This window comes from Balaenoptera ricei, chromosome 3 (assembly GCF_028023285.1).
Source record: "Balaenoptera ricei isolate mBalRic1 chromosome 3, mBalRic1.hap2, whole genome shotgun sequence".
Classification (NCBI taxonomy): domain Eukaryota; kingdom Metazoa; phylum Chordata; class Mammalia; order Artiodactyla; family Balaenopteridae; genus Balaenoptera; species Balaenoptera ricei.
This window is the reverse complement of record NC_082641.1, coordinates 16,873,556-16,901,371: the sequence shown is the minus strand read 5'-3', so window position 1 is coordinate 16,901,371 and position 27,816 is coordinate 16,873,556. Positions and strand designations below refer to the sequence as shown.

Sequence of the window (27,816 nt, the reverse complement as noted above, 5' to 3'; positions counted from 1 at the left end):
AGTCCTGCTCTCTAAACGTCTTCTTACTGAAGACGGGGTAAGATTTTGACATAAAGAAGAAATCATGATGACTGTGCTTGATATTGGTATGATAACAATGAAAGGATATAAACTAGCAACCTGATCCAGGACGCTAGTACTTCCTCTATGCTGAGTCATTATAACAAAGGTTCTGTTACTCACTTGTCATATGATTCCAGGTGTACCATTCCCTCTGTCAGACTCAGTTTGCTAATGTTTAAGGCAGCCTGTCAAGAAATATTTATGGAAAGAAATACCTTGGTCAAACATTTTGGAAATGGAAAGGATGAGATATATAGGAAAGTAGCTAGAAAATACAGTGGGGTAAGGGAAGAAATTTGTTTTAACATTGGAGAGGTTTGGACATGTATAAAGGAGAATAATTTTAACTGCAAAGTGAATATAATAGCCATTCTACCTACCTTATGGTATTGAAAGAAGTTTTACATTAACATTTGTGAAAGTGCATCCTGAAGGGTGAAGCAGTATAATAAATGCTATGTAAATTTAATCATTATCATCATCATGAATGCCTCCTATATATAATTGTATACTGAATGGCTAGATGTAAAGTATTCTTTAATTAGAAACTGCATAGATTTTAAAAAATTTCTTTCTTTGCTGCAGACATTTTTTTTAGAAGATTAAAATGGTCAGGCCAATTTGCTGTACAATTTTTAGAAGAGATACATAACATCCAAATTAACTCTCCAAATTCTTCTAAATATCTTAAAGGAAAAAAAAAAGAGGACATTTGTGTGCTGAGCTAATGGATGTTTGTAATGATATCTCTATGAGCATTAGGACAGAAAAGTTATAAGGAAGCATTTTATATATCTGTATATACATTCCTAGTATTTTTGAGACCTTTATTTGATCAATGTGGACATTTCTGCCTACTCATAAGATTTGAAACATGCATTTACACTGTAATATTAAAACAGTTACTTGAATATCTGTGCTTATGATGCATTGTTTATCATTCCTACAATTGATTTGATGCAAAACTTTGGCCACTGGTCAAAACTCCAAGCTACAATTTTCCTCATGGGAAAATATAAATGGGTTTAGGAGAGAATTTACCATGGTGAGTCTTAGAAGAGCATTTCTACAGAAAGTGGAACTCCCTTGCATCATAATTATGAAACTAACTGTTCCTCTTAAGATTTTATTTATTTTTTTGTCCTTTCCATTTTATTAGCATTTACAGAGAGACGACTTATTTCTGAGCTTACTTCTTAATGGCAACATGTATATTTTTTGCTGTCTATGATATTCATTTATTTACTAACTCTATCAAACATTTGAGAAAATCTACATGGAATTATTGTGCCCAGTTCAAGAAAGAAAATAAAGAATCCAATAAAGTTTCAACAGCTCTGGGTCTTTTTAGAAGGAGAAATCATTTGTGACTGAAGAGCAGATGTAGAAAAAAATCTAGACCGAGACTTCTTAGAGGAGAAACATCCACGTTAGGTCACTTTTTAAGCTTTTAGAACACCTTAGTTTGCAAGTTATATGAGGATGGAAGGAGAAAATACAAAGATGAATAGAAATACACCATGGGTTTTACTTTCACATAACTTACAGTCATATGGACTATGTCACGTTAATACATGATTATAACATCAATTATCCATTTTTTAACATGCAAAATTAAAAAACGATCAAATTCAATCATGAATATAGATACAAAAATATTTTTAAAATGTAAACAAATGTAAGGCAACAACAAATTGCATGAAAATTATGTGTGAAAATTATTTTAAGAAATTTAATATAAATCATCAAAAAATTAGAGATTAAAATAGGCTGACAAAATAATTGATAATTTCTTTAATATATAAAAATTCTTAACCATCAAAAGATGATAATTAGTATCCAATAATCAAAATAAAATAAACTCATCAGCAAACAAAATAAAAAGTTTAAAACAAAACACCTTATAGAAATGAGCACATTTAATAGTGAAATGGTAAATGCATGCTCATTAAATCACAAATGAGACAAGAAGTCCACAATCATCAGTTCTATTCAATGTTGTGTGAGAAATCCTGAGTGGATAGACTGCACGTATGAAGCTTGAGTGTGAGAAAATTTAAAAAAAAACTTATTTGCAAGTGATGTGATTATATTAAATTTAACAAGAAATTTTAGCAAGATTGGCAATTATGAATATAATTTTATTCACCACTCAGAGGGCTGATACCATTTTAAAGTACATCAAATGTAAATGTGAAAAAAAAAATGTCAATGTGCGTGTGCCTCCTATAGTTTCGACAGTGGACTATATTGTCAACATTTTTTTCCAGTGTTGTAGGTAAAAAAAAAAAAAAAAGAAAGAAAAAAAAGCCTTATCTGGTAGCTTTTATTAACATTGCCTTTATTATGAGAAAAGCTAACTCTCTTATATGTAAGGACAGTTTGCATTTATTTCCTCGTAACTATCTGGCCATACATTTGTCCCATTATGGATTGTCAGTATTGTCTCTACTTTTGGAAGCTTTATCTAATTCATGTTGATCCTTTGCTGTAACTTAATATAAAATGAAAGTATTCTTTTCCTTTTTGTCATTTATTACAACTTGATTATGGTATTTTCCTTGCATACTCCCTATATTACAACTACATAGTCTAATCTTTTCTTCTGGATTGTGAGTCATACCTGGAATTCACCATAGTCTGCCCCACCTCCCCTTTAAATTTAGATTGGATTCATTTAGAATTTATACTGACGTAAGGATATATTCGCCATATCTTTGTTCATGTGGCTATCCAATTATCCCATTACAACTTATTAAATAATTTTAGTGCTACTAATTTGAGATACCATTTTTAAATCTCATATTTAATTTCGCCATGCACTTGTGTATACTTTTAGATTTTCTATTTTGTTTTATTGGATTATCTGTCTATTCTAACGACATACTACACGGTTTTAACATCTTCAATTACTAGCCATCACCTTTACATGCCTTTTTTCCCCCTCAAGTTTCTTAGCTATTCTTGCTTGTCTAACCTTCTAGAAGAGAGGAAGTTTTTAGTCAACTTTGTATAGCTCCAATAAATAAATCCTGGTGGTGCTTTTATTAAAATTGCATTCAGTTTATAAATTAACTTAGGGAGAAATGCCACTGTTATAATTTTGAGTCTTCCTATCTGAGAACATGGTGTAACCCAGCAGTTGTTCAAGACAAAACTTTTGTGCAGCAGGTAGAATTAGATAAGTAAATATTATGGGAATTAGAATTTCCATCACTGTGAAGAAGAGATTCAAACAATTAGAATCACTTAGGGAGAATGTGTGACATTTTTTTTTTTTTACATCTTTATTAGAGTATAATTACTTTACAGTGTTGTGCTAGTTTCTGCTGTACAACAAAGTGAATCAGATATATGTATACATATATCCCCATACCCCTTCCCTCTTGAGCCTCTCTCCCATCCTCCCTATCCCACCCCTCTAGGTCATCATAAAGCATCGAGCTGATCTCCCTGTGCTATGCAGCAGCTTCCCACTAGTTACCTATTTTACCTTTGGTAGTGTATACTTGGCAATGCTACTCTTTCACTCCGTCCCACCTTCCCCTTCCCCCTGTGTCCTCAAGTCTGTTCTCTATGTCTGTGTCTTTATTCTTGCCCTGCCGCTAGGTTCATCAGTACCATTTTTTTTAGATTCCATTTATATGAGATAGCATACAGTATTTGTTTTCCTCTTTCTGACTTACTTGACTCTGTATGAGAGACTCTAGGTCCATCCACCTCACTACAAATAACTCAATAGTGTTCCTTTTTATAGCTGAGTAATATTCCATCGTATATATGTGCCACACGTTCTTTATCCATTCATCTGTTGATGAACACCTAGGTTGCTTCCATGTCCTGCCTATTGTAAATAGTGTTACAATGAACCTTGTGGTACATGACTATTTTTGAATTATGGTTTTCTCAGGGTATATGCCCAGTAGTGGGATTGCTGGATCATATGGTAGTTCTATTTTTAGTTTTTTAAGAAACCTCCATACTGTTATCCATAGTGGCTGTATCAATTTACATTCCCGCCAACAGTGCAAGAGGGTTCCCTTTTCTCCACACCATCTCCAGCATTTACTGTTTGTAGTTTTTTTTCATGATGGCCATTCTGACCGGTGTGAGGTAATACCTCATTGTGGTTTTGATTTGCATTTCTCTAATGATTAGTGATGTTGAGCATGTGTTTGCTGGCAATCTGTATATCTTCTTTGGAGAAATGTCTATTTAGGTCTTCCGCCCATTTTTTGATTGGGTTGTTTGTTTTTTTATCTTGAGCTACATGAGCTGCTTGTATATTTTGGAGATTAATCCTTCATCAGTTGCTTTGTTTGCAAATATTTTCTCCCATTCTGATGGTTGTCTTTTCGTCTTGTTTATGGTTTCTGTTGCTGTGCAAAAGCTTTTAAGTTTCATTAGGTCCCATTTGTTTATTTTTGTTTTTATTTCCATTTCTCTAGGAGGTGGGTCAAAAAGGATCTTGCTGTGATTTATGTCATAGAGTGTTCTGCCTATGTTTTCCTCTAAGAGTTTTAGTGTCTGGCCTTACATTTAGGTCTTTAATCCATTTTGAGTTTATTTTTGTGTATGGTGTTAGGAAGTATTCTAATTTCATTCTTTTACATGTAGCTGTCCAGTTTTCCCAGCATCACTTATTGAAGAGGTTGTCTTTTCTCCATTGTATATCCTTGACTCCTTTGTCAAAGATAAGGTGACCATATGTATGTGGGTTTATCTATGGGCTTTCTATCGTATTCCACTGATCTGTTTCTGTTTTTGTGCCAGTACCATACTGTCTTGATTACTGTAGCTTTGTAGTGTAGCCTGAAGTCAGGGATCCTGATTCCTCCAGCTCCATTTTTCTATCTCAAGATTGCTTTGGCTATTTGGGGTCTTTTATGTTTCCATACAACTTGTGAAATTCTTTGCTCTAGTTCTGTGAAAAATGCCATTGGTAGTTTGATAGGAATTGCATTGCATCTGTAGATTGCTTTGGGTAGTATAGTCATTTTCACAATGTTGATTCCTTCAATCAAAGAATGTGGTATATCTCTCCATCTGATTGTATCATCTTTAATTTCTTTCATTAGTGTCTTATAGCTTTCTGCATACAGGTCTTTTGCCTACTTAGGTAGGTTTATTCCAAGGTATATTATTCTTGTTGCAATGGTAAATGGGAGTGTTTCTTAAATTTCACTTTCAGATTTTTCATCATTAGTGTATAGGAATGCAAGAGATTTCTGTGCATTAACTTTGTATCCTGCTACTTTACCAAATTCATTGATTAGCTCTAGTAGTTTTCTGGTGGCATCTTTAGGATTCTCTATGTATAGTATCATGTCATCTTCAAACAGTGACAGTTTTACTTCTTCATCTCCGATTTGGATTCTTCTATTTCTTTGTCTTCTCTGATTGCTGTGGCTAAAACTTCCAAAACTATGTTGAATAATAGTAGTGAGAGTGGGCACCCTTGTCTTATTCCTGATCTTAGAGGAAATACTTTCAGTTTTTCACCATTGAGAACGATGTTGGCTGTAGGTTTGTCATATATGGCCTTTATTAAGTTGAGGTAGGTTCCCCCTATGCCTACTTTCTGGAGAGTTTTGATCATAAATGGGTTTGGAATTTTGTTGAAAGCTTTTCCTGCATCTATTGAGACTATCATATGGTTTTTATCTTTCAGTTTGTTAATATGGTGTATCACGTTGATTGATTTGCGTATATTGAAGAATCCTTGCATTCCTGGGGTAAACCCCACTTGATCATGGTGTATGATCCTTTAAATGTGCTGTTGGATTCTGTTTGCTAGTATTGTGTTGAGGATTTTTGCATCTATGTTCATCAGTGATATTGGCCTGTAATTTTTTTTGTGATATCTTTGTCTGGTTTTGGAATCAGGGTGATGGTAGCCGCATAGAATGAGTTTGGGAGTGTTCCTCCCTCTGCTATATTTTGGAAGAGTTTGAGAAGGATAGGTGTTAGCTCTTCTCTAAATGTTTGATAGAATTCACCTGTGAAGCCATCTGGTCCTCGACTTCTGTTTGTTGGAAGTTTTTTAATTACAGTTTCAATTTTGGTGCTTGTTGTAAGTCTGTTCATGTTTTCTATTTCTTCCTGGTTCAGTCCTGGGAGGTTGTACTTTTCTAGGAATTTGTCCTTTTCTTCCAGGTTGTCCATTTTATTGGCATGTAGTTGCTCTTAGCTTTTGCTTGTCTGTAAAGGTTTTAATTTCCCCATCAAGTATGAATGAGATCCTTGCTGGGTAGAGTAATCTTGGTTGTAGGTTTTTCCCTTTCATCACTTTAAATATATCCTCCCACTCCCTTCTGGTCTGCAGAGTTTCTGCTGAAAGTTCAGCTGTTAACCTTATGGGGATTCCCCTGTGTGTTATTTGTTGCTTTTCCCTTGCAGCTTTTAATCATTTTTCTTTCTATTTAAATTTTGTTAATTTGATTAATATGTGTCTTGGCATGTTTCTCCTTGGGTTTAGCCTGTATGGGACTCTCTGTGCTTCCTGGGCTTGACTGACTATTTCCTTTCCCATGCTGGGAAAGTTTTTGACTATAATCTCTTCAGATATTTTCTCAGACCCTTTCTTTTTTTCTTCTTCTTCTGGGACGCCTATAATTCAAATGTTGGTGCACTTAATGTTGCTGCCGAGGTCTCTGAGACTGTCCTCAATTCTTTTCATTCTTTTTTCTTTATTCTACTCTGTGGCTGTTATTTCCACCATTCTGTCTTCCAGCTCACTTATCTGTTTTTCTGCCTCAGTTATTCTGCTATGAATCCTTCTAGATTATTTTTAATTTCAGTTATCGTGTTGTTCATTACTGTTTGTTTGCTCTTTAGTTCTTCAAGGTCCTTGTTAAACGTTTCTTGTATTTTCTCCATTCTATTTCTGAGATTTTGGACATCTTTACTATCATTACTCTGAATTCTTCTTCAGGTAGTTTGCTGGTTTCCTCTTCATTTATTTGGCCTGGTGGGTTTTTTATCTTGCTCCTTTGTGTGCAAGATATTTCTCTGTCTTCTCATTTTATCTAATTTACAGTATTTGAGGTCTCCTTTCCCTAGACTGCAGGGTCTTAGTTCTTCTTGCTTCTGATCTCTGCCTCCAGTGGTGAGGTTGGTCCAGTGGCTTGTGTAGGCTTCCTGATGGGAGGGACTGGTGCCTGCATTCTGTTGGGTAGAGCTGAGTCTTTTCCCTCTGATGAGCAGAGCAGTGCCAGGTGGTGTGTTTTGGGGTGTCTGTGATCTTAGTATGACTTTAGGTAGTCTGTGTGCTGATGGGTGGTTTTGTGTTCCTGTCTTGCTTGTTCTGCTTTTCTTAACAGTGCCTAACTTGCTTGAAAAACCTAGTGGGAAACCACGGACTTGGTGCCCATATGAACCGCTACCTCTTATTTATTAGGGCAGCAGAAAGAGCCAGCCAGAGCTTCTGCCTCCAACCCTTAGATAAGGCAGGAAATCGCTTCACCTCAGCCGACATTTTTTACATAGTTATATTTCTGTTATTCAGGCAGAGATTGTATGATGTGATGACTGAGATGATACTTATGAAAATTCATATACTGTGTTTTAGTTCATAAAAAAATTTCTTTAGGATTATCTTTTTGAATTGTCAAAGTAATATGATCTTACTAACAAAGGATCTGGAGCTTCTAGAAACTAACAGTTTCCCCTAGGATCACAATAGATGAGTTTTATATAAAACTAGCTTTTTTATACAGTCATCCCTCAGTATCCATGGGGGATTGGTTCCAGGACCCCCATGGACACCAAAATCCTATGCTCAAGTTCCTTGGATAAAATGGCTTAGTATTTTCATACCACCTATGTGCATCCTCCCATATAGTCTAAATCATCTCCAAGTTACTTATTTTTTCAATTTATTTTATTGAAGTATAGTTGATTTACAATGTTGTGTTAATTTCTGCTGCACAGCAAAGTGATTCAGTTATATATATACATACATTCTTTTAATGCTATGTAAAGAATTACAGTTTTGCTTTTTGAAATGTTCTGAATTTTTTTTGTTGTTTTAATTTGTGATCAGTGGTTGGTTGAATCTGTGGATGTGGGAACCTGAGACCATGGAGGGCCAGCTGTACCTACAAACCTCACTTCCTTCCCAGAGGATCATGCCAATCAATTCATTTTGAATTTTGAAGTCCCTCGTACCTAAAATATTATTTCCCAAAGTGGTATCATAGATCATTATTTCCTTGTGTGATTAATGTGCCCTTCCATTAAAATAAAGTCAACTGTAGTGAAATATATTTGAGACATGCTGGATTAAGCCAGTTTTATTACCACAGGACTTCCCCAAAGATATATTATACTAATATAATTTAATAGCAAAACTTCCCCAGATAAAGTAAATATAATCGTATTCCTAAAACTTTATAAGGTTTAGATACCAAATTTAGAGAAAGACCCCATGTATCAAGCTAATTAGCATGTGTTGAATTTCTGAGCCTTGGATTCTAAAGTGGTAGAGTGTTTCGGAACAGTTTTATTATCTTCACAGAGATGGAGATATATGTAAGTGGACTACATAACCACTTTTGCAGAGGAGTTTTACAAAATTTTGTGATACCCTCTATTTCTCTCCTATCTCCCCACTATTCACTAAACCTAAGGATGCTCATCATAGTGACATTATTTCATTTAATGCTTTATTCTTTGATAAATCAAAAGCATTTAAACATTAAGACACATGGCAAGAGGAAGTTTCCTAGTACAGTAAGTCCCCTACATACGAATGAGTTCCATTCCAAGAGTGATTTCATAAGTCCAATTTGTTTGTAAGTCCAACACAGTTAGCCTAGGTACCCAACTAACACAGTTGGCTATATAGTACTGTGCTGTAATAGGTTTATAACACTTTTCACACAAATAATACATTAAAAAAAAATAAAACATTTTAAATCTTATAGTATAGTACCTTGAAAAGTACAGTAGCACAGTACAATAGCTGGTATGCAGGGGCTGGCATTGAGCAACCAGGCAAGAAGAGTTACTGACTGGAGGAGGGAGAGGAGGTGGGAGATGGTAGAGCTGAATGATCATCAGGAAGAGGAGACGGAGGGCAAGCTGTAATTTCACTCACGCCTGACATTGATGGCACAGCTTCTGATTCCTTGCTGGATTCAATTCTATCTACCCTCTTGAAAAAACGATCCAGTGATGTCTGTACTGTACTCTATACAGAACTATACAGTAAAGTACACAAAAGCACAACCACTTGTAGAGGATGCACGCACGTGACAATGTACGCCAGACACGTGAACTGACTTACATGATTGGACATGTGAATGCACGTTAGCTTCTTTGAAAGTTCACAACTTGAAGGTTCGTACGTAGGGAACTTACTGTAAATAATGAGGCTGTATACTATTGTCAGATGTGAGTAACAAAAATACCTACATGTCTAGGTATTGTCTAAAGAGAGAAATAAAATGTTTAGGTTTACTAATTATTTAAAATTATATAGTTGAGGAGAGTTACGTAAACGAGTATGCTCAAATGCCTTTATAAAGAAATAACATTAATGTACTAGGTGAGTAATATGTTTTTCCTTTCCAAAGAATGTTATATCTTTCTCAGTTAGAGACTGAAAGTACAGTAATAAAAACATGTCCTTTAAAAATAAAGATAAACCTAAGATATAGAATTATCTTTGCCTTTCTGCCAACACCAGTTATCTTGTTTAGCCTCTTTTTTTTGCTATTTTCTTTTACTTTGGTGATATCTAAGCTTCCCACAATTTAAATTTTTTCCTCTTTGCAGATCTGCATCTCCAAATCCAGATATTTTCTCATGAAAATCTTTATCTAAAAATACATCTCCATTCCAAAGTGTTTTTAATAAATTTCAGATCCTCATATTAAATTGCTTTTTGTAAATCTCCTTTAAGAGACTTAATATAACATTAATCCCTGCCAAAAAGATAGAGCTTCTGTATGCCAATTACACTTTTAGCACTGAGAATGTACACATTGTTCCTGATATTTTGATTGTCTGTTGCTGTGTAATCAACACCACAAGATGTAGAGGCTTAACTCAGCAAAGGTATGCTTGTTTATGAGTTTCCTATCTGGTTGTAGCTGTTTAGATAGCTCATCTCTGTTCTATGCATTGTCATCTATCTCAACATTGGGTTGGAGGAGCCATTCTCAAGACTTCTCTTTTACTTGGCTGGCAAAACTCTTGCTGGCTCAGCTAAAGCTGTTGTCGTGGTTCACATTTTTCCCTATAAGAGACACTTCACAAAGCGGCCTGGGCTTCCTTACAGCAAGACAGAGGGACTATCAAAGGGAGGAATCAAAAGATAGCAATCTGTTCAGAGCTGGGTCTGTCTTCATACTGTATCACTTCAGTCCTATTCTATTAGTTTAAGCAGTCTCAGGCCCAGCCAGATTCCAGGCAATGGGAAAACAAAAAACAAACAAAAAAAATCCAAAACAAAACTTAATTGTTGGTGGCAGAAGTAACAAAAATTTTGTGATACCTTTAATCCATCATTCCTGGTATGTGGAAGAGGTAGGGATCTGGCCAATAATTACAAGAAGATTCAAGTAAATAATTATAAATAGTGATAAACAGATCCTTACAAGTTTGCAGGTTTCTGTAAATAAGGAACATTGGTATCTTTGTAAATATTAACTAGGGGGACCCTAACAGTTTTAGAGATATGGGAAGGCATCTCTGAGTAATTATTTTTTAAAGTAAGAAATGAAAATTTGTATTGCATTAGTTATTGATCGCTGTGTAAGAATATTACCACAAACTTAGCAGCTTACAGCAATATACATTTAGTAGCTCACGGCTTTCATAGGTCCAGAGTTTGAGCATGGCTTTCCTAGGTCCTTTTTTTTAAGGTCTCACAAGGTAACCATCCAGTTGTTGGTCAGGATTGGGTTCTCATCTGGTAGATTTGCATCCCCACTCATGGGCTGTTGGCAGGATTCAATTTCTTGTGGTTGTAGGACTGAGGGCTCCAGTTCCTTGCTGTCTGTCAGTTACAAGTTTGTCTTCAGCTTCTACAGGCCACCTGCAGTTCTTAGCCAGGCAGGGTTCCATAGCATAGCTATTTGCATTCTTAGACCAGGAAGGCAAGTGGGCCCTAAGCTCTTATGTAACTTAACCACATAATTATGGACACATGATCACATATATCCCACCACCTTTTTTGTATCCTGTAGCTTAAAGTCAAGTCAGAGTTCTCACACACACTCAGCATGAGAGTTCCCACAAGGGAATGAATACCACGTACAGGGATCATGAGGGTCACTTTAAGAGTATGTCCACAGCAAGTAGGATTTAGGTGAGAATCCCAGTGCCTCAGTAAGCTCTTTAATTTGGTGACCCTATTTGTGCCAAACTAAATTAAAATCATATTTTTTGGACTCCTTTATCACCTTTTCACTCTCCTTGTCTAGTCAGTTGCGATGTCCTGATGATTATTTCTCTAAATCATAGGTTGCAATTCAAAGGCCAACAGGGGACATATGTCAGGCAAGGGACATACGTGAGTGCAGTGGCCTACATGTTAGGTCTCCAGGAACGGTGGGGACATGCCAATGGAAGAGTGTATTCCCAGTGTGGAGAGAGAGTACAATCTATCTGCAGATTCGCTGACTGCCTCCTTTCAGAAGTTGGGGCTTGGTGTTCCAGATAACCTGTTGTTTTCAAAGAGAAGCTGAACTTGTTTAGTTTCATGGGAAATTTTGAAATGTTACTGCAACACTGTACAGAAAATGCATCTCTAAGTCACATCTACGTTACAGTCCACCAGTTTTTGACCTCAAATCAAAAATATCTCTCAGACTTACTCCTTTGTATATCTTTATATGGTACCTTAGTAAAATATATATATGAAAGAAAATTATTAGTTTTAAATAACTTGTGAATATAACATATAAGATGGCGGGCACTACACCAAACGGATGAAAATGTGTTAGTAGTTTTGTATGTGAAAATTTGAAATTATGAAATATTTGTAATTCAGTATACCATTATACTATCTTAGAAAAATAATGCCACAAAACGAATGAGGTTACTTTCTCACCTTTACTGAAATATGTATCATCTTAGTCTGATGTATAGAAAATGTTAAATTGGACAATATAGTGATCTCTAACTCTCTCATGAATATTCTTCATATAAATCTCTCTAGTATTTTTTCAGTCTGTCCTAAAGGGCACTTTCAAAAACAAGTCTAATCATGTCACTTTTCTGTTTAAAATCTTCATATTATATTCTCTACTTTATGTTTCTCTTTATTCTACTATTCTTTACCTACGTGTACCTTTTCCTTAGGCAGTCTGATAGTCCTCCCATATTCTGGATTTATATTTTTACTGGTATCTTTGCTTAAAATCCCCTTTCCTGTCCATTTTTCCTAAGTCTCTGTCTTTCAAATTTAATGTACCTGTTCATCTTTTCCATTAAAGTTTCTTGCTTTCCCTAAAATCATTTTGATCTCTGCTTCTGGTAGAGCTTCCTTTCACTGTAAAGTATTAGTCTCATAATAGTTGCATCAATCTTTCTTGTATTATGTTGTGTATATATGATATAGTTTCTATATTTCCAGATCATAAGCTGCTTATGAGAGAAAAAAATTGATTTCAATGTAGTATTTTGCAAAACTCTTATTCTAGATAAATACTCAAAATATTTGTATAATTTCATTTATTTATCACAGAGTTTTTTGTTAACTGTGTTATTCAATATTATTTTATACACACACATATGACTTTATGAAATGTGACTTAAACATTATAATATCTATATGAGTTTCATATGACAGGTCTTTAGCTGTCAAAAAAAATCACAGAAATGAACAAGAAATAAAAAGCTGAAATTATTTTGTGGAAATTCCAGGAAATAAATTGAATCTGGTTTTTGCTTCTTGTTATCTGAGTGAACCAGTATATTGACTAAGCACATCTCCTGTATATAAAATGAAATAATCATATTACACATCCAGGAGTATTGCTGTAAGGATTTAAAGTTTATTACATAGTTGGAGCTCAATAAATGTTAGCCTTTATTATTTTGAAGGTCAATGAATAATGGAGTAAACTTTGAAATAAACATGTAAGAGCCTCAATCACTTAGTTTTGGGCTTGGTTTTCACTTATATATAATTTCAAAGTTTTAAAAATTTCATTGTGCCATTGGTGGGGAATATGTGCAAAAAATGATATGAAGAGAAGGTTATTACATGTTTAGAATCCTGAAGTTCCTTGGAGTTCCTTGTGGCTTGTCTATGAGATTACAGATATTATTAAACTGTATTTTCTCATAACACAAATTTGAATTAATATGAAAGTAATAGTTGAGAAAGCTGATAAAAACCTCTCTCTTTGCAGCACTATATTAACTTTAGTTCTCTAAATTGGCTTTCTTCATGTGTGTGTGAACTCCTTTTTCTTTTTTGTCCAAGATCAGGCTAGCATTGACCTTTCTCTCATAAAAGGAGAATTTATTCTCATTAAGTTTAATTGTATAGTTAATGTTTTCTTTGAGGTGCCTATTAAGCTCCTCTCTGACATTTCTAAGATCACTTAAGGTTCTGAACTTGTCAAGGAAAAATGTCAACCCATCAAAATGCCCAATTCCAGTTTATAGATGTACTAGACCCGACTGATTCTCCTGTTTCTTTTAGGTAGTTGTGAAACCTGTTTCACAGATCTGCTTTGGTCATTTCCCAAGATTGTTCCAAGGACCTCCTCACCTTATCATATCCCTTGTCTGTCCTCAGGTCAAACTCAGGACCATATGTATCATTGAAATTCAAACACATCACCATTATTTGTTTTTTAAGCCAGTACTTGAATGAATACATTTACGAAGCAGGTTCATCTACACTTTAAAAAAAAAAAGATGTCCATAGGAGGCAAACACTTCTACCAATCCCCCAGCTGGTTATTCCTTGCCCACTTCATTAATCTGCCCATTGTCACTAACTGCTTGAAGAATCATGGACAACGATTGCAGCTCTGTCATCCTTGACAGCACAGGGTTTCTTTAGGCGTTAAGTAATGGACAAATAAGTCAAACTTTGAGGTGGTTTTGAGTTGCTGCTAATATACCTTGACCTCTACCAGTGTGTTATACTTTCCCTTACTTGTGTTTACAGTTTGAGTGTGTCATGCACATTCACCTAAAGCATCCATCTTCTGGATTTAGAAAACAGTCCACGGACAATGAAACTAGTCATCCTTGGAATAGTGCTAAGAAGGATGACGTGAAATATAGAAAGCAAAACGTCATTGTTTAAACATTCTGTTTTTGCCAGATAAGCGGTCTACTCTAAAACTACATTTAGTAATATCTGGGATAGCCCGACAGGTTCATTTCTGAACAACAGTGTCAAAGAGGTTTTTCCTTTGGGGGATATACCTTCTGTTTTCTTTTTTTACGATACGTTTGTATGACTTTCTAACGGCAAACTATTATTTGTTATTTAACATTATGATTTAATCCAGTCTTTTTGTTGTTTAAAATAATAAGACATGGTATCTGTATGTTTAGAGATGCATTTTTAAAAGAAGTTCAACTTCATAATGGACTAACAAGAAATATTCAACTTGTGTTTGTACTCCTTTGTAAATAGGCACAAGTGCTTCTAGCCTCTTATTTAATCTCTAAGGAGTTATATATATGTATATAAATTGTTAAATTTGTAGGTTTTGGTAACACCAGGATAAGTTATAGAAATAACTGATTGTTTAGTGATATAGGTCAAAAGCTTCAGAGCGCTGTTTGTACAGTATCACAGTTTTCCATTGATCTATCAGGCAGTATAAATACATGTGAATATTTGCTTTCAACAGTCTCTCGATTATTTACATTTAAGAATTATACTTGTCTGTAATGCTGGAGAGTATTTTGAGATATTTAATTCTATATTTAAGATATAAAGAAACATATTAGAGGAATGACTCAAGGTCACTTAGCTAGGTATTGGCAGAGTTGACATTTCAGTTTCCTCTATAATGTCATACTCACATTTGAGAAAGAATGACTAAAATTGCCCAAAGCCTTTAGAATTTCTGTGTCCTTGCAGTTGAGTTATTACTCCAGGGCCAATTTGAGTTTAGTGATATTAGATTTGGACTGCAGAATCCTTCTTCTTAAGTTAAAACAAAAAGATTAAAAATATAAACTATATCTTAGCCTAGATCTAACTGATTAAATACCAAATATTCCTTTGTAATGTCAGCATTAATATTTAAATTGTACTCGGTGAAACTCCATAATGATAATTTGGGTTTACGTTTCAGGCACCTGTCTTATGAATGCCACTGGAATTATGTGTCCGCACTTCATCTGTAGCCTCAGCCGTGCCCATATTTTGACACTGCACCGCAGTGTGCTTTCCCACCTCATGGCAGTTGTTGCTGTGCAGTCAGTTTTCCTACCTGTGCTAAAATAGGTACCTAATGATGCTTTAAACCCATTTACATTGTGCCTTCTGAAGGGGCCGCACATGTTCAAAACACATGTAAACCTCTCCGTTCCTTTGATAATGAATCACAAGTTTCCTCTACAGACCAGCTGCAGGCCATTATATTTTTCCCCAGGTGTTCAAGGTAATTTAGAGGTGAGATGAGTTGCCCAATTCCCCAGGTGCCCCTAGCCCATTCACTCCAATAATTACTGTTTGAGCCCAGGAGTGTTGGTATATTGACATTTAGAATTTGTTTCCTTGAAACGCAGCATTTGTTAGGAGAACGAGCAAGTAGAAGAGCTGGGCCGTTGTTAGCCAACCATTTGCACGTGAGCATCAAAAATCTATTTCTATTTTCTGAAAACTCATACCATAATCTACTTAATGGAGGCTACCACATTTCTAAGATTCCAAAGCAGTTCAATAAGAATAATGATACATGAACTGTATTTTAAAAAAGTTATTTAAATGTATTTTAAAAATATCGTCTGAAATTTAATTGTTTAAGAGTGAATATAACACTGTATAAAATATTTATAGGCATTTTCTAGCCTTTGATATTAAGATGTTTATATTCTGCATAACAAAGTCACAGGAATTATTTTTTAAATTTTTTATAAAAAGTATATGATGACACATGGGCAGAAGGCAGGTATAAGTCTCAAAACATACATATCAATTTATATCTATAAGTGTGTGTGACAACTTGAAAATCTACATATCCTCACAGGAGTGACAGTTGAAATAATTTATGACATTATTTTTGGTGAGCACAAGGGGAATAGGCATGCTCATATATTATTCGAATTAGGCATGGCTCGTATTAAGTATAAATTTATATATTCTGAGATGGCAATTTGTTAATGTACAGAAAATTTAAATTATTCATTTGCTACATGTGTAAGATACCTCATGCATTCATTTACCAAACTGTCTTCGCATTTGGTGGCTATTGACATCTAGAAGCCCACTATAAAACCTGTTGATCAGGCAAAGCTAATTTCTTAGATTTACTCTGTAAGGAAGAATGTCAGACACTGTGACAGAGTCTGAGTACTGCTTCAAATGAGGCATTAAGGCAGTAAAGTTTTTTTTTTTTTAATTATTTAATTTATTTTTGGCTGCGTTGGGTCTTTGTTGCTGCTCAGGGGCTTTCTCTAGCTGCGGTGAGCGGGGGCTACTCTTCTCTTCGGTGCGCGGGCTTCTCACTGCGGTGGCTTCTCTTGTTGCGGAGCACCGGCTCTAGGCACATGGGCTTCAGTTGTTGTGGCTCACGGGCTCAGTTGCTCCGCGGCATGTGGGATCTTCCCGGCCCAGGCCTCGAACCCGTGTCCCCTGCATTGGCAGGCGGATTCTTAACCACTGCGCCACCAGGGAAGTCCCGGCAGTATAGTTTTTTAGTTTTAGGGTCTGCAGAATTCGAAGGTGAATCCTTTAAGTCAGGGGGCAGGTTGGGATTGGGTAGATGTTACAATGTAGTAACTGTATTAGCGGGAACTATGAGATGAGGTCCCTAAAGCAAGTCCTGATGAGCAAACGGTTAGTTTTTATAAATATATTGTTTAGTTTGTTCATAAACTTACCTTTGAGGAGCTGCTATTTCTTGAAGCAAGCAGAATAAGGGGATTATGAGGAGTTTGAAATGCACTTCTAAACCAGAACCTAGAATATGCAGTTAAACCCAGAAACTCATGCTCAGTACAAAAGCCCGCAGAACCAGACATTTAAAAACATGTGTAAGTCCCACCAAGCTATGGACATTTTATACATAACAATGAGAAACAGAGAATTTAATTTAAAACTATGTTCAATGACCATTGTTTTTATCGTTTTACTTCAAAAGTGTCCAGGTATCCAAATTATTTATTTATTTATTTATTTATTTATTTCCAGATTTTATGTTTTTGGTTTTGTTTTAAACTTTTTAATTTATTATTTATTTATTATTTTTATTTTTGGCTGTGTTGGGTCTTCGTTTCTGTGCGAGGGCTTTCTCCAGTTGCGGCGAGTGGGGGCCACTCTTCATCGCGGTGCGTGGGCCTCTCACTATCGCGGCCTCTCTTGTTGCGGAGCAGAGGCTCCAGACGCTCAGGCTCAGTAGTTGTGGCTCACGGGCCCAGTTGCTCCGCGGCACGTGGGATCTTCCCAGACCAGGGCTCGAACCCGTGTCCCCTGCATTGGCAGGCAGATTCTCAACCACTGCGCCACCAGGGAAGCCCCAAATTATTTATTAATTAACTTGATTTAATATTGGTCCAAAGTCTTAATTGACTAAAGATCTAAATATTCAATTTCAGTATAGCATTTAGAATAGTCACAGTATTAAACATTTCAAAAAGTTATCCATTATTTTATATTTAGTCAGTTAAACCTAATTTGATGTTTTTGTAATAATCTCTGGAAATAATGTTAACACCATAGAACTGGAATAGTTTAAAAATATAAATTACGAGAAGTTAAACCGAAGTCTTCTATTAACTAACTAAAATATTGTGATAACATTACATTAGCATGGTGATAAAATTAGTGAAATCTCATAGAGTTAATTTAAAGCTAATATCACCCTAATCTTTCCAGAGTCATCTACTTATCAAAGATAAAACATGAAAAGTTTTTAAATAAATAAACATTTCTATTCATATATCAGAAATTATGATCAGGTAATCTCGAAATTTTCCCAGGAGTAGGGAAAATTAGAATGGGATGAATGACAATAGATGTGAGATGGATTTCAGACAGACAGGAAATTATCACTATGATTTAATTATCTTTCCTATATAAGGAAGAGCTTAGATGCAGAAAAACACATTTCAACATGCATATACGCGAGAGGGAGAGAGTCGTGATAGCTGGTACAAAACATAATTTATTCTCTTGACAATTCCATCAAGTCATATGAGTATAAAGCTAGTGTTCTTTAATCCACAAAATATGGAAATAAGATTTTCCCACGTTTAAAAGAATGATCTCTCAGATAATATAGAGTATTTCCTCATGAGGGTTTTTTCTTTCATTTTTAAAGCATTATTTCTTAAAACATCCACCTTCATGGGGTGGTGGTTAATAAAAAACAATATGGGTTTTTCTCCTTTTGTACTCTTATTCTAAATTTTCTCAGTACTAGTTGATTCCCCATCAAGAAAAATGAGAGAAAGTGAAAGCTCTCACGTTGGCTTGCTTATAAGGGTCAAAATATCCTGAGCCCTCTCTTACTTATTCCCTCTTGGCTCTCTCCACCTCAGCCTCATGAGCTTTATGCCATGAATTCAGTGAGCACCTGTTTTTGTTTTGGCTTTTCCTTTTGACGTTTGCTTTTCCTTCAAATTTCTGAATGGCTTACTCTCTTCCTTCGTTAAGTCTTTGCTCAGTCAGCACCTTCTCTGTGAGGCTACCCAGAACAGTCTCTCATCCCCACCCATCCATCACCACCTGCAATTAGTCCCTTTGTGCCTTTTCTCCTCTGTTTCACTCTGGGGAACCTGTCATTTCTAACCTGCCATAAAATTTACTTATTTGTTATGTTCATTGTCTTTATCCGCTCTCCCAGCCCCCAAACACAAGAATGAAAGCTACCTGAAGTCAATGATCTCAATTGTATTCCCTGTAAAACAGGGTCTTCTGCATAGCAGGTGCTAATTAACCTTTATTAAGTTAGTGAATGGAAGAGCACACTTAATTTTCCCCATACCACACAAGTACAAAGGGTGAGGAGGTGCTTATAATTCATCCCCTGTTACTGTCAACTTTTGCTCTGAAATAATAATTCCCACAATTTTTCCTTATTTGTATATTTGAGAACATTTACTATTTATAACAATTTTCATCAATCATTTATTTTAAATAATTAAATATTCTGGATTCTAGAGTTCTTTACTTTTTGGTTAGCAGAATTTAGTCCACTAGTTTTTCTCCTAAAAAAATTACCGTATTTTATCTACTTAATTTTTCATGTGTTAGAAAGACAGTATGGTCAGATATAAAATATTGGAGTCATGCCCTTTATAAGAAAACATTGTGGGGAGTTCCCTGGTGGTCTAGTGGTTAGGATTCGGCGCTTTCACTGCCATGGCCCAGATTCAGTCCCTGGTCGGGGAACTGAAATCCCACAAGCCGCACAGTGCGGCCAACAAACAAACAAACAAAACCAGTTATGGTTATGTCAATTATACCTCAATAAAAAATAAATAAATAAAAAGAAAAGAACGTGACTATTGCAGCACTGTCTCTTAGCTTAGCTCTCTTTGTTTTTCATTGTAAAAACCTGAAGACAAACTGTTTCTCCTTTTCTTTTTTTGATGTATGTCTGATCTTATTTATTTGTTACATGTATAATATCTCATTTTTCACTGGACTCCATTTCTCCTATTTTTTTTTTCTTCTACTAATTTGCTTTTCTTTCCCAGAAGCTATGCATTCCTTCTTTAAGATAACTAATATCATAAGGAAAATTCTTGGTGTTAATCTTTCTACATTAATTTGTCTTTGTATAAGGTGTGCTCTTACAGTCTTCAGATTCATATCTATTTTAGAATAATTATCTTTCATTTTTTTCACTTCATGTTTTTCTGTCTCATTTTTTTCTCTCATCTCATGATTATTATTTATGCACATTTGGATCTTCTTTTGACATATTTCTCATTTTCTCTAATACTGAATTTACTTCTTTGTCCTTTCCAATTTATATATTTATATTTTGCAACTTATTCAATTTCTACTCCATGCTCACTAAATTTTCAGGTGCATTGCTAATTATACTGGACTATTGTTTTTTTTTTTTTTAATAAAGTTTCCCCCCATTTTTTTTTTTTTAATTTTATGTATTTATTTATTTATGGCTGTGTTGGGTCTTCGTTTCTGTGCGAGGGCTTTCTCCAGTTGCGGCAAGTGGGGGCCACTCTTCATCATGGTGCGCGGGCCTCTCATTATTGTGGCCTCTCTTGTTGCAGAGCGCAGACTCCAGACGCGCAGGCTCAGTAATTGTGGCTCACGGGCGCAGTTGCTCCGCGGCATGTGGGATCTTCCCAGACCAGGGCTCGAACCCGTGTCGCCTGCATTGGCAGGCAGATTCTCAACCACTGCGCCACCAGGGAAGCCCTGGACTATTGTTTCTAATATGCCTTATTTTTATTGTATTTTCCCATTATTTTATTTTCTAAGTTCTGCAAGCTCAATTTTTAAATTGCATCTGTCTCATAATCTTTCTTTTAGACACTTCAGTATATTTTTTCTGCAATCTCCTTCATTAAATGGAAATGATATCAATCGTGATTTGTGCCCACTCTGATGCACTATTAGTGTAAATATTTTCTTTGTTTCCTGGATAATTTTTTCTGCGTTATTACTTCTTCCTGTTTCTGTGGGTAGGTGTTATGAGCAGAAGGTCCTCGCAGTTAAACATTGTACAATCAGAGAGAAATGGGGAAAGTGAGCAATTAGTCATCATCCTCAGCTGGATTGAATAGTGTGACTTCATCAATATTATCATTTTATTTTTGTGGCAGACGTTAGGATAATCCTGACCCAGGTATTCCTTTAAGCATTCTTTATTGTTTTCACTCCTTCCTCCTACTTCTCTGGACCATCGACATTTGTTGCCTCAGAAAATGTTTGAAACAGTCAAAAGGAGTTTAAAATTTACCCAATATAACTGAATATCAAATAATCTCCTGAGTATATGAGAGAAGAGGAGGAGAGTGGGAGAGAACCCTGATCTGAAGATTTACCCAAAAGAGATTTCCAAACTGGAACAGACTGAGTTACTAGAGTTTTTGAATGGCCAGATAGGCACACGATGGAGAAAACATGGTGCATCTGATGGTCAAGTTATGTTAAGTTATAGAGAAGTGAAGATCACAGTTGTATATTCATGAAGCTTTTGACCTGTAATGTTTACACCTTTGCCCTGTTTTCACATTTTCTCTTATCTGCACTCAGCAGTTGGGTGGCACCTAACAGAAACTAAATGACATGTGGAAATGCATCCTCCTTCCCTGCCCCTCACTGCATCCCTGTGGGCTCCTTTGGGCAGGATTCAGGGCTATGGATTCATTAACATAGCCAGTCATCCTGCTTCCCCTTCTGCTTCTTGCGTTGGTCATTCCTTGGTGATGATTTGGTTTTCTATAGGAACATTCTCCTTCTCCAGACCCACCCAGCCTCCTGGACTTCATTGCTCTAAGCAAAGAGGTCATGGAAAGGCCGTCTAGAATTTAAACTGTAGTTTAAATGAGGGGAGATCTAAGAGCTTAGGATCCCTCCCCAGGTTTGACAAAGACTAGATGATATTTGACTGGCATGCTTCAATGGTGTGGTTTGGTATTACAAGCAGTTTCCTTTTTCATTGAAATTGATCTCTAGTTTTCAATGTGATTATATTTTCTCAGACAATTTTAAGAAAAAAGAATAAGGGGAAAAAATGTATACTGCCATCTTGAAACTGAATTCTTGTAAAATTATATAAGGTCTCCTTCCCAATTCTTTCATCTTACCTCTTACGACTACCCTTTATAATTTTAAATTTGAGTAACACTGAGTGTTCTCTGTGATAATTGCCACTTCTGCTACTGCTCTGATTCCTCTTCCACTTTCACCCTCTTCCATCATACTTCTAATATCTGTCCTCAGTTTGCAGTATTTCACATTTTGTGTCATGATAGTGTTTTGTTTGTTTTCATTGTATGATCTATTTCATTCACTTCAAGTTGGAAATGATTTAGAATTATTTATCTAGCTCTGAGGAAGCTATTGTATTTGGGAAAAATAATAGTATCTATAACTAGTCTCCAGTCAGGTGTAATATGAGAGACTGAAAATGCACACAGATAATGGCTGGACCAGATATGACAGTAGAACTCTGACCTACAGTGTCTGCAGCACCAGCCAACAAGCCAACCCACAATCTTTGCAGCAATTCACCCAGAAGAGTCAGAACCTGATCAGTGACTGCCACATTCCCAATTTTTACCCTTGCTTATAACTCAGGACCAACCAGAGAGGGTCAAATCTGCTTCCAGACCAATCATGTAAGATACCTCACTTCTATTTACCCTGCCTCCAGCTTCTCCCTCCCAACCCCTTCCATTCAGAGCATATCAAAGCCTTTTCCTGTCCTCACTGTAAAGCTCTCAATCCCTCCTGCCAGCCAAAAGCACGTGACGGTTGCTGACTCTCTTTCTGTTGCAAGCTCTGAATAAAGAGCCTTTGCTTGTTCTTATGGGGGTAGTCTTTGTTTATTTCCACAAATAGAAAACAGGGAGAATGAAAAACAAAACAAACCTATGTTTTGCACAGTTTCTTGACACTGAAGAACTTCTCCAAGTACATGACACAAATAGTTGTTTTTAATTCTTTATTACCTACTTAAGTGTGTTTCAACTTTCTTTGATCATATGCTGATTTATCTTCTTAGAGGCTGTCAGTATACATCTATCCTTTTCAAACTTTAGTCTTCTAAATAAATTGTACTCAGCAATGAGCACAAAAAGACTCACTGAGGCATGTCTGAGCTATCAAAATATTACTGCAAAACTGTTTAACGATATTTCTAAGAAAAATGAGAGATCAAGATATTTAATGTATTTTATAATTTAATTTAACATTATTTTATATATTCTAATATTGTTCACGTGTGATTATTTGTACAACTACAAGCACTTGAAGCATCTTACATAAATACAACTTATAAATTTTTTCTGTGGTTATACCGTTTACTTATTTACATAGAACTTTGCCAAGAGCAACCTTTCTTGTCAAATTTAAAGACAAAGTTATTCCCACATAAACCTAAAAATGAAACTTCACAAATGATATTTTACATGTATAACATTTACGATGTCATGAAGCAAAAAACTATATTTTTTCATGTACACACTTGATTTCTGTTCTTCTTGTAACCTTTCCACAATTTTTCTAGGAGAAATTCAAGAAATACAAAATATGTGGTAAAATGTGTTAATTTACAATAGTTAGACAATTAAAATTGCTGCTAATTTTGAATGCTAAACTTGTCCGTATTCAGTCAATTTTCAATTATCTTTCCTAAGAAAGGTCAAGGTGACACTGAAAACCAAAGCAGCCTATAATCAGATAATCACTTATAATGCACCTTTGGAGAGTATATTATTGTGTAATATATATCACTACATTTTATTACAGTTTTATTTAGGCGAATATTAAGGCTATTCTTTACTATGACTGATGAGACTAAATCCCCAAAGGGGGGTGCTGTATGTCTCTCAGAATATACAAATGATCTGTTTATCAAAAATATTTGCTAAACATGCTCAGGTTTTTCTACAAAGCAGGAAGAAATCCAACCTGGAATAATATGAAAATAAGACACTATTGTATTATATAAAATAAAATAAATACATGATTAACTAGGCAGAAATTAAGTTAGGAAGAATAGGGCAATTGGACATTATGATAACTGGAGTCCAAAATTTAAGTAAAAAGCCATCCTTAGTTGTTACAAAGATGAATCCCCTTACCTAAAATTTTCCTGTGTGAAAGGTAGAAATACTAAACTTATCACGTGCATATTTCAGTTTCCTGGTGCTCAGGAAATCAATACATGAAAAATGGTGAAAATTTTAAATAATACTCAGTTTACCAAAACCTTTTTAGACTAAAAATAAAGCACAGAGTATACCTAAGTATTATAAGAAAAAATTAGACAGGTTTTATAATGTTAATTCTCTGTAGAACCCAAGCCAGCAGGAAGTATTGAAAAAATTAAAATATTGTGTATACCTTCGGTCTACATTAAAACTGCGTATATACTTAAATTTACAAAGAGTTATGCCATATAAATAAAATAAATATTACTTTGAAGTCCTTTGATAATTTTGTGAAAGGATCTACTTACTTTCCATTAAAATACCTCAAAATGTTAAGGGTACCTCATAACTTAACATTTTATGGTCCCCAAAGTATTCTTATTTTGAGAAGAGCTGAATTATAGAAGAGCTGAAAGGTATTGAGTGCTCAGTATGTACAAGGTGTTGAGCTGTGCCTTTTTCGTGCTCTCATTCCTCACTTACAGGAATTCTATGAAGTTAGAAATGTTAAATGATTTTATGAATATGGAAAAGCACAGCATAGACAGTAAAGCAATTTGCCCAGAATCAGGCAGCTACTGAATTGCAGGTTTAGAATTTGACCTCAAACTCCAGACTGTTAATCACTAAGTAACTTGCAGTCTGCATCTATGCTCTTACTTACCTTCCTCTTGAACTAATATTTAGACTTCTATACAGCTTGTTCATGATAGCCTTACTCCATCTGCTTGGACTTTAAGGTATTTTGTTATCATATCTCCATTTTCTCTTTTTCTTCATTACTTGATTATTTACCTAAAGTGTTCTCAACTCTTTACACTAAAGTTGAATAGTGAAACTGAAATAAATCTGTACCTGGAGTTGGAGAACTAAACCATGGCATTTTCTGGGTCTCTCATTCTGGAAATTCACATATGTAATCTCTTTGGCTGTGACCTATAAGAAAAAGGAAATAGTTAAAATTCATTACCATTGAGGTCCATGAACGTGCTATGATTTCTAGAAGTGATCTACCATAATGATTGCCATTAATTTGTAGTCTTTTGATCATAAAAAATAGCTTGGGAGGATGTTTGCATATTATGAGTCCAAATTATTATCTATCAAAAATATCAATCTATCAGTCTTTAGCAGGAAGTAATTATTGCGTCGCTACTTATTTAAAGTTCTCTCAGATAAGTTTGAGCATACAGAAAAAGACTTTTGCAGTTTGCAGATGGAAACAACATTCTAGTATCCTCCTTAGACATTTTAGAGACGTTGAATCTATTTGTGGAGAAGATAACATGAATGTTAGAATACAAAGAAGACCCATTAAAGCATTAAAGAAAGCCTAAATAGAAGTTAAAATTTTTTATTTCCACAGTAACCATGGTTTGTTTTGTCTTGAATGCTTTGTTTTTAGCTGTAGAGTTCCATATTATTTCAAAAACAAATTACCATGACATTTCCACCCAGAGCTTTAGAACTTCAATTAACTTTCAGAAAAACTGTGATTTTTTTTTTTTGGAATCTAAGGCATAACTACAAGTAAAAATATAAGAATCATAGAAGGATGTGGGAAAGTATTTTTTATCCTGAACTAGGATATAGTTAGTATTATGGACGCATTACAAGCTATTTGTGAATTACATAAGCCAACAAACAGGTCATAGAATATCAGCAATCCAAAACTTTGAGCTCTTACAAAAGACTATTTTTACAAAGAAAGAATTCTTAATGATGCAATTACCTATCTAAAACATTTAAGTAGAAATAATTTCCTTACTTATGCTTCGAAGTTTTGCTACTTTACTGTTAAAACATTCCATACCCAGTACTAGCCATATGATCATGGCCAATTTACTAAAATCTGCTATCTCATCATCTTTAAAAATAAATATAATGTTATCTTTTAGAGTCGTTTGTTTATTTTCCAGAGTAGGTGTAGAATACTATTAGCTAAACTTGGGAGATACGGAGTCAGTATTTAGTAACTCAAATTTTCCTTTCAAGAGGTAATGTTGAGATATAAATGTATGGAAAACAGTTTGCCACTGAAATTAACTATGAAAGTTGAAACTACTTTTAGTTTGTTACATTACTTTGGCATATAGATGCCACTTAATAAATATTTCTATGAGAAATCATGTTTTCAGACAACGTCTTCCTCTCTCAGTGATGTCTTAGATTTACATAAATGTGATTTTTATTTAGAAACTATGAAGAGCTAATTTTATTATTTCCCTTTCACGTAATAGTTTTAACAAAGTACATTCAAACATACACGCGTGCATACACAGCATATTGACTGCCTATATCCTGTCAACAGCAAACATTTAAATTCTAAATCCAGCGTACATGTTGTTTGTTTTGAGTATTTTAGGGAAGAAATAGTTTTGATAGATGGCAAGCCATCAGAAAGGTATCTCATAATGTTTGTGATACCATCCTTTTCTCTAAATTTTGAAAGCTCCCATGATGAAGTAAGATTCAAGGGATCCAAATGCCCTGCATGTCACACCATGCTTAACATAGTGAAAGACTGGCTCACCTTGTCAGAAGAAATGTCTTAAAAGGATACATGAAAATGCTTCAAGTGGTTCATCTCGAGCGAAAGCATTTTTTTTTTTTTTTTAAATGATGGAGCTAGGTATTTTTTTTTAATTAATTTATTTTATTTTATTTATTTTTGGCTGTGTTGGGTCCTCGCCTCTGTGCGAGGGCTTTCTCCAGTTGCGGCGAGCGGGGGCCACTCTTCATCGCGGTGCGCGGGCCTCTCACTATCGCGGCCTCTCTTGTTGCGGAGCACAGGCTCCAGACGCGCAGGCTCAGTAGTTGTGGCTCACGGGCCTTGTCGCTCCGCGGCATGCGGGATCTTCCCAGACCAGGGCTCGAACCCGTGTCCCCTGCATTGGCAGGCAGACTCTCAACCACTGCGCCACCAGGGAAGCCCTCGAGCGAAAGCATTTTTAACAGGATTGTACTATTGTACATGTGTATGTATAGACCTAGTTAAAACACTATTACAAACTTCAATATTTTAAGCAGTACATAGGTATTTAAATACAGATAAAAGTATTTTCAATGTCTATCAAACGTTTAGAATCCCATTAATATATTTTATAGCTCTGGGATATGTCTTTTGAAATTACACTAACATGTTGAAATTTGAAAAGGATAAAAAGATCTTTTCTCTGAAACAAAATATATGACATTTTTGGAAGTGCAAGGTATAAAAGAGAAATGGCATCCATGGAAATGACAGGCAGGACAGCCAATCAGCCCATGAGAGATATGCCATCGCTAAATGCAACTTCAGACTCACTGAACAGCTTGAGTAGACGGCTACAGCATCTCATGTGCAGGCTTGACATTAGAATCTTGAATTGAGGTTGAAGAAATCTATGAAAATTAAACAAGTTTTATTTATCTTTACGCTATCAAAATCTGAAATATTGTCATGTGATTTAAAATATTGCACAATATTTAATAAAATAATACATATATGGATACAATTCATAATTCCATGCTCGTAACTGTCTAATATATAATTGAGACAAATAATGCAAACATTGTCAAGTTTCCTTAGGATGTATATTTCCACACTTTGAAATAAAATAAGCCTTTTGATATCCTGTGGCTACATAGTGATCTTAGACATAGTGAACTTCCAAATGCTAAAATCTAATATTTTATGAACATGGAGAGAGAATAACTAAGTATATATCTATATCTATATCTCTATATTTATTTCTATATCTA

The 27,816-nt window shown here is 35.2% G+C and overlaps 1 long non-coding RNA gene across 1 annotated transcript; it reads right to left on the bottom strand.

The window, feature by feature from the left end:
• Nucleotides 1-27,475, bottom strand: LOC132363540 (uncharacterized). Its single transcript, XR_009502601.1, has 3 exons — nt 27,380-27,475; nt 24,928-25,008; nt 1-248 (listed from the first exon to the last, which is right to left on the bottom strand). It is a non-coding gene; the product is annotated as an uncharacterized LOC132363540 (long non-coding RNA).
• Nucleotides 27,476-27,816: the final 341 nt, after the last annotated feature.